This window comes from Drosophila tropicalis, unplaced genomic scaffold, assembly GCF_018151085.1.
Source record: "Drosophila tropicalis isolate 14030-0801.00 unplaced genomic scaffold, ASM1815108v1 contig_878, whole genome shotgun sequence".
Lineage (NCBI taxonomy): Eukaryota > Metazoa > Arthropoda > Insecta > Diptera > Drosophilidae > Drosophila > Drosophila tropicalis.
Window position 1 is genome coordinate 16,431,694 of NW_027173374.1, and position 7,884 is coordinate 16,439,577.

The 7,884-nt window shown below is 38.5% G+C and overlaps 1 long non-coding RNA gene across 1 annotated transcript; it reads left to right on the forward strand.

Moving 5' to 3' along the window:
• Nucleotides 1-614: 614 nt before the first annotated feature.
• Nucleotides 615-1,586, forward strand: LOC137585305 (uncharacterized). The gene is made up of 2 exons (XR_011033542.1): nucleotides 615-817; nucleotides 872-1,586. It is a non-coding gene; the product is annotated as an uncharacterized lncRNA (long non-coding RNA).
• Nucleotides 1,587-7,884: the final 6,298 nt, after the last annotated feature.

Genomic DNA, 7,884 nt, shown 5'->3' on the forward strand with positions numbered 1-7,884 from the left:
ACTTTCGCACTTTGAGCTTACCACCGTTTTGCTGCCTATCATTATATGGCATAGCATTTCGTGCAGCTCTTTCATTCGCACTATTGCATTCTTCGTGCCGAGGTTTATGTGGCGTACTGGTTTTTTGCCATCATCACCTTTGTTGAACATTGTGTCCATCTCCCAAATGAGTGAGCCCAACTCGTCTAACTCCGTCACATTTGAGATGACTTTTGGCGAGGTGGTTGTCACCGGGCTGCTGGGAGCCATTGCCGGTGTTCCAGCCGTTCCTGAGCTATTACCGGGTAAAGCCACCGTTTCCGCCTCCATATGGTTGAATTTGCCAGGCGGCGACCGAACAATTTTTGGCCGCTTAGCAAATGCCGCCTCTAGGCATTGTGCGTCTTGCACCGATCCGTCATCGCAACGAGCCAGATGGTCCATCGACAAGACATAACGCTCCATATCTCAATGTTGGCGCCAGCGCCAAATTTAAATTTGAAATTTTCGGGAAACAATAAAGTGGCGCTTTTTTATTTCCCGGTTCAGACTGCAAGGTGGCGCCCCCTGCCAGGGCGGCTCAAGCTGAGCTTTTGGCGCTGATCAACACTGTGATCACAGCTGTTTGAATTTGTTGCTGCAACGCGGTGGAATGAAAGTGGAGAAATTGGCAAAATTTTTCTCACCCACACAAATAAAAATTTTGAGAGGCGGGAAAAAGAAGTGGCCAGCCACCCCCTCGCCAATCCCCTTTATTCCTGGAGTTGATTTGGCCCGTTGGCCCACCCGAGAGCTGGAATGGGGACTACCAGCTGGAGCACAGGGAATCCGTATAGTGGTAAGCCTCGTACGTCAAAATTGGAGCGATTTGTTTATACTTTAGTTTTTTTAGGAGTCGCGGAACCACCGAAATGGGAAAATCTTTAAGGAGGAATCGCGATACTCTGCCGCACTTGTAGGTTCTGTATGCTGTATGTGTGTGTGTGTGTGTGTGTGTGTGTGCGCGCAAAATGCTATAGAAAATGCCGTTAATCAAAGGCCTTAATTATGCTCGTCACAGAAGCTTTGCTTGTATGTGAGGAATTATATTCGGATTGAGGTTGACTGTAAGCAATACCTTTATCAGATGGCAGCTGCCCCTTTTTTTAAACACCTCTAACAAAAATAATTGCAACACGCAGCAGCAGCTGTTTCTTGACCCCGCCATCCTTTCGAAAATGGAGAGAAGGGTGGGTTGGTTAGAGGCAACTTTGCTAAACAAACCCCTAACAACAAAAAAGCTTTAACATACAATGAGACAGGCGCAAACAAAATGAGGGTAAGTTTCCCAGACGGCCATTTTGGATTTTGTTATTTGATTATTTGCGATTCATTCATCGTCAAAGCTAAAGAAAAGACAAAGGCTATGTTATTTTTTTTTATTTTACATATACTAACGCTGTGAATTGAATTTTATTTACCCAAAAAGAATGGCACAAGCAAACTCAAGCGAGTGTATTTAAAACCGCAGAAATGTCCAGTCACACACAAATACACACACACTCACACAATCAGAAATGTGCAGTGGAAAGCACTTAAATCGGCAAAGAAATAAAAATGCCACAAAATTTCGCAGTGGGCAGCTGCTGTCGGGTTTTTTGTTTGTTTTTGTTATTTCTGCAATGGTAAAGTATCCGCGCTTTAGACACAAGCGCTCAGAGCAGTCCTGATCATCTGGCGGCCACATACCCTCTACCCCTTCTTCCTTCGTTGCCATCTAAAAACAGGTTTTAATGTCGCGTTGTTCGCGCGTATCTAACAGATACCCTCAGCCAGAACGGGCAAGAACCATGCTAATGCTGTTCCTGTTGTTCCTGCCGCTCCCGCTGCATCCTCTGTTGGTCCATTCTTGGTTCTAGGTTCTAGTTAATGGTTTTTCCATTTCGGCCAACACTAAAAATGGCCTTTGTGGTGATGGTGGTGAAGGTGTTGCGGACTGGACATTGCGTGCAAACGCATTGTTTGTCTGACTAGCTCGATTCCTGGCTAAATTTCTGGAAACTTCTGATTGCACTGGACATTACGTGTTCACATTTCACTTCTCTTTTTGTTTTCTTTTTTGCTTTGTTTTATTTCAAGTTGAAAACTTCCATAGTAAGTTTTGAAAGTATTGCAGTGGACGCATTTCAGAGTTTTACTTTAAAACTTAAATGAAAGCTTGCAAATTTTAACAAAATGTAATTGTCTGAAATGAAATTAGCTTTTCGACTTGTCTATGTATAAAAATACTCTTCCAATTATAATAATGATTGATATAAATCGGTTAATTTTGATTCCATCTGTTTCTCTTTGCAATTGCATATAAATTAATTAATCCCATAAAACTTCCTTTTAACATTTTATTCTCTCTTTACTCTTTGGAGACTCTCATTTCTTCTGCTTAAGCATTAATAATGGCTGATAAAAATTATAAGGGATTTGCTTCTACAATTTATTCGGAAGAATCATAAATATTTCAACACATGAAATAATGAAAATTGACTTTGATATTTATTTGTAAGACGTTGTCGTGCAACATATGAAATGATAATGATGTCAGGAGAAAGCGACACAAACAAGAAAAACTTATTAATGTAATTAATTAAAACAAACAGCTTTAATTGAAAGCCGAAAAGGGATGACAACCAATGACTCGTCAGGACTGTGAGAAGAGGAGGAGATCTTGATGGCAGTGTCCAATGGACGGGACAATTAAAGAAGCATGTGTGCTAGAGTCCTTCCCTCAGCTCATCTGCTGCTGCTGCTGCTGCTGGCGACACACATCAAAAGCAGCTACAACGACTTCCCCAAAAAAACACACATATACAAAACAAACCTTCATGGTATTCCCAAGGATGAGCATGCGGATGAGAAGAGGACAGTCAGGACTCTTGGTCTTCACACCACGCGCACGAAATTTAAATCATAAATCATGAGCTTTTCCTCCTCGGCATTTTTCATGCTTTTATATACCCTTACCACCTCTCTCACAGCTTCCCCCACTGCCTACTTTGCCGCCCTCGCCGCATATCGCGGCTTTTTTGCTTTTATTCGTTTTTCTCTCTTTTAACTTTTTTTTTTTTTTTTTTTTTTGCTCTTTATTTGCTTGCTGCATTTTGTTTTTTCCTCATTTTTCTTTGCCTGCGTTGCTTGGTGGGTGAGGAAAAGCATGGGAGGGTCGCTTTTTAGTACGCATAAAATGAGAAAAAAGAGCCGCCATTTTGTTTTTTCCTTTTTTTGTTTTCTCATTTTCGTTCGTTTCGCATATAGAAAATAAAATGCCGCAACATCCCAATACCAACAGAAACAGCAACAACAACAATGGCGACATTGCTGCATACAGAAAACACGATGGCAACAACGACGACGCCGTAGTCGTCCGACGTTTGCCTACATTCACCCCGGCTCACTTAATTTTTACTCGGGAATAGGTACAAGAGGGAAAAGTTTCCCGCCACCCGCCTTCATTCCATTCAAACTTAAGCTCTATTTGGGCATTAAGGATTTTGCCTGGGCTGATATTTTTTCTGCTGCTTGTTGCTGTTGTTGAGTTCTTGTTTTGGGCCCCAAATGCCCAAAGCCCTTAAATAATTCAGACTTCACTCCGCTGTATCCGATGGGTGCAAAACTGTTGTGGATGGCGCGGCACCCTTTTCCACATTTTGTGTTTTTTAAAAGGGGAAACATTTTCGTAATTCAAAATTAACATTTAAGAATGACTTGGACGATGCTGGGCGGCATCGTCGTTGTCCTTGTTGTTGGCCGTCGTCGACAGCGGAGCGTATGAAAAGGATGCGAATTAATGCAAAAAACAAAAAATAAAAGAGAGAAAAACAACGTTCTGTAAGTACAGTTACAACAAAATGTGTGAGTTTTACTTTTGCGCTCGTTACAATTTACGCAGCATTTGGAGATTGTTTTCCGAGTACAGAATACTCCGCGGGTGACTCGGACGAATCGGAATGACAAATGGGGCACGAACTAAAGCTTTAAGATGGATTAATATGCTCGAGCATTGGAAAGACGAAGGATTTTATCTTAAGTGATGGATATATACATATATAACGTTGATTGGGGTTAATATGTTTTAGTTATGTTTTGTTCTAATAATTATAAGAAATTCATGTTTCGGATTGTCTTATTGGTTCAAAACAAAAACTTGTAATATAATAATTTTTAATTACCTAATTTTTATTGAAGTCAATTTATAAGCTTGTAAATGCAGTCATGGGGATTCATAATTAAGTTTAAAATCAAGAATCCAAATTTTTTCATAAATAAAACAGCCCTCCAAAAGAAAACTAGATCTTTTAATACAAAGCACAAAATTACAGGTTCAAATGCGCTTTACAAAGATTTGTAACTTTGATTACTTATTTTTCGCAGTGTATCTTTTAAAATATTCAAAGTTCTTAATGTGAACTCAATTTCTCAATATGTTTATAGTGATATAAATGAATCAATAAATCTTCGTATATTTCTAAATGTATAGTTGTGGAATGCCACTCAATATCATACATATTTGGTCTAATCTCCCACATTCGATGGCAATCACTTTATGCCACTTGTCTCCATCAACATGGTCAGGAAGCAAACAATTTAAACAATATGCCAACGCAATGTCGCCCAGTGAAAGAGCTTTTCCTTCTCAAACCAAACCATTTGAGCGAAATGCACCCTACCACTCGTCTCATCTGGCTCTTGCAACTAAACGTGGAGATGCGTCAACATGGCCAAAAGAGAGAAAGAAAGTGAATAAAATAAAATTCAAAATGAAATCAAATAAAATGCGCGAACCAAAAGGAAAAGCAAGAAAAATGTGCCTCCCACACACACACACACACGCGCTGACACAGACGATGGAGTTTCCTCTCACTAGTACACACACACATACACACACATGAAAAGGGTTTGCTGGATCAGATCCAGTTTTACCATTTGCTTCGGTTTCAACCAAGTTCGTATAGAAAAAACCTACTCTTCTCAGCACCTTCTCCTCGCTTTAAGCAAATGAGAAAACTGTTGTTGTTTTTGTTTTTGGGGCCTTTTTTCCCTCGTTTTTCCAGTAAAACAGTGTATGGAAATTTTTTGTATTTTTTTTAAGCTCCACCTACTTGCTGCTCTGCCATTGGTTGCTGTTCTATCCTGTCGCTCGTTGCTGCTCGTTGTCGGTGACGCAGCAGTAGCCGAGCAGCTGCAGCATCAACAACAAAAAGTAAAAAGAACCAAGCTAAAAGGGGGAAAAAAGGCTAACTCGGCAATGCAAAAAGAATTCATGCATATCCGTGTGAGTGTGAGTGAATTTTCCTTGTTGTTGATTTTCTGTTGTTTGCTTTTTCACATTTTATTTTCAACATTTATATTTTGCGTGCTCACAAACACAAACACACACACATAGGGAAATAATATAGTTAACAGCATTATGAAAAATGAAAATGATTCCCCTCCCTTCTTGTTGCTGCCACCATCTCCTGACTAGACGCGTCTGTGGTTCTTTGCCCTCTTATGGCCCCTCACACTGATTTGGTTTAGTCACCCATGTATGTGGATGTGTTTTGATTCTAGTTTTTTCCATTTGAGTTTTGGTTTTTTTTTTTTTTTTTTTGGATAACTTCTATTCTCTTGGCCAGCTTTTGTCGACTGCCGCACTTGGTCACGTTGCAACCAACAGCAACAACGACAACAAGAAGTTTAATGGCGACAGTAGCAACAGCAACAGGAAAGTCTCTTCCTGGCAGTTGTTGAGTGTTTAGTAAGTGGTTTAGTAAACACATTTAGTTATTTGCAGATCCACACACAAAAAGGAACTGGGGAGGGAGACATTGCTCTTAGCCTATAGGCCTTTTGCCTTGGGTCTTTGGAGCATCAGTTAATGACACTTAGTGATACTCAATTATCACTGTAGTTCCTTCCTTAATTACTTGATGTGGTGGTCTCCTGTTCGTCGTCATAATACCCCTTCACCTTACTTATAGAAACTTAACCATTCCATGTACGTGGCCCAATGTAATTTGAAAGTTCTTTTTTTTTCTGGTTTGTCACGCAAAGAGGCGACATGCAAATTGTGGCCCAAACGACGCCCTCAACATTTGATTTGCTAGTTTTGCAGTTTTTGGGGGGTTTTTAACTTTTATTAGCTTTCGTGCTAATTGCTTCTAATTTAATTAAATTAAAAAACTTTTACCAACTTTTAGTTGGAATATATTGTTCATGCGGGTTCAAAATCTGAATGAATCTCCCTCGACTTTGCTGCTGAGCTGGCAAAATTTTCCACACAAACATTTACGAGTGTGTGTCGCATAATAGTTTAGCTATAAATTTTCAGCGTCTGCTTGCATTTTCACAGTAAAATATATTTTATAATTAAATATTTGTTTAATTAGCGCGAGTGGCCATAGTGCCAGCCTAGTCGGAGTAGTCATTCTGGTCCTGGTCGTTGTCGTTGCGGTTCCCAAAAATGTACCATTAAATAATTGACCAAATATTAAATTTATTTTCTCTGCGGATTGCTCATAAAAGTTGCTTTTTAATATAAATCAAATTATACTTTTCATATATTGGATAAAAAAAAAAAAAAAAAAGAGTTCAACTAAAGGAAGAAGCCAGTAGCTCTTGTGGGTAGGCAATGGAATTTGAATGCTTGCTTTAATTTAGTTGCAAGACCTAAGAGGCAACGAGGTTAAACATGAGTTCTATGCCATTACAATTATTACTGCCAAATTTATTAGCACATTCTTTTCGATTGAAAATTTTAAATGGTTAATTCGAAAAGTTACTTAAAAGTTACTTATTTATTTACTCTTTAATAGCCACTTTCTTTAATCTGTTGATTCAAGTCCTATAAACATTTGCATCCTTTTGGAGTAAATCTATTTAAATTTGTTTTCAACGTCAATACGACCAAAATAAACCAGCAGTTATTTCAAGTTGATTTATAATTCCAAAGATAATTTTTTGTGAAATTTCAAATTAAAAAAAAAAATCAATTTAACATTTCTAACAACATTTTTGCATTAATTCTAGTAGAACTTAGAGTCTTGTTAATGTATCCAGCCAAATGTCAGGCAAATTAATACATTCCTTTTTTTTTTCTTTTTAAATATAGAAAATGCTCTGCATATTTTTTCATATTTTCTCATTTGTTTTCCTGCACATTATGGCAATTGCATTGGAGCTCTTTAACATAGCCGATTCATTTGGCTTCTGTTTCTGCCATTTGGCATTTGTGATTTATGCTCGTGAGTAAAAATAAATAAATGTATTGTCTGCTCTGTGTTTTCGTTTCGTTATTTTCATTATCTTTGGACTATTTGTTAATGTCGATTATCGAAATGGGCTAAGAAGAACATGTGCTAGCCGGTAGACAGGCCAAGCATAATTAATAGGGGCAAAACGTTAACGTCAATTCCTAACCACTTTGGCCTCAGCTTTTCCAGCTATATATCAGTCGGTGGCCCTCTGGCCATATACCATATATCAGGCAATGCGATGGCTGTGTGATGCAGCAAATACGCTAGAAAACAAGCTGGACTTCAAAACAAATTGTTGGCAAAAACAACAATAGGTTGAAATTAATGAGCCAAAATGTAATTTTATATATTGTAAAAAGCTTCCGGCACATTAATTATGATAGAAAACGACAAAAAAAAAAAACACAGTTTTTCAGAGGTGGGGAAAAGCAGGGAAACACATTTCAAAATGATGAGTTCCTATTATGCATATGGAAGCGATTATCCAACCAAAAAACAATAAACCAATGAAAGTGAAAGGCTAAACAAATCGTAGTGACTATTATGCCAAAGACAGACGTAGAGAAACTGAGAAAGAGAGATAAAGCGAAAATGAGAATATGGAGAAAGGCATTTGCCAAAAGCGAAGCGAAACAAG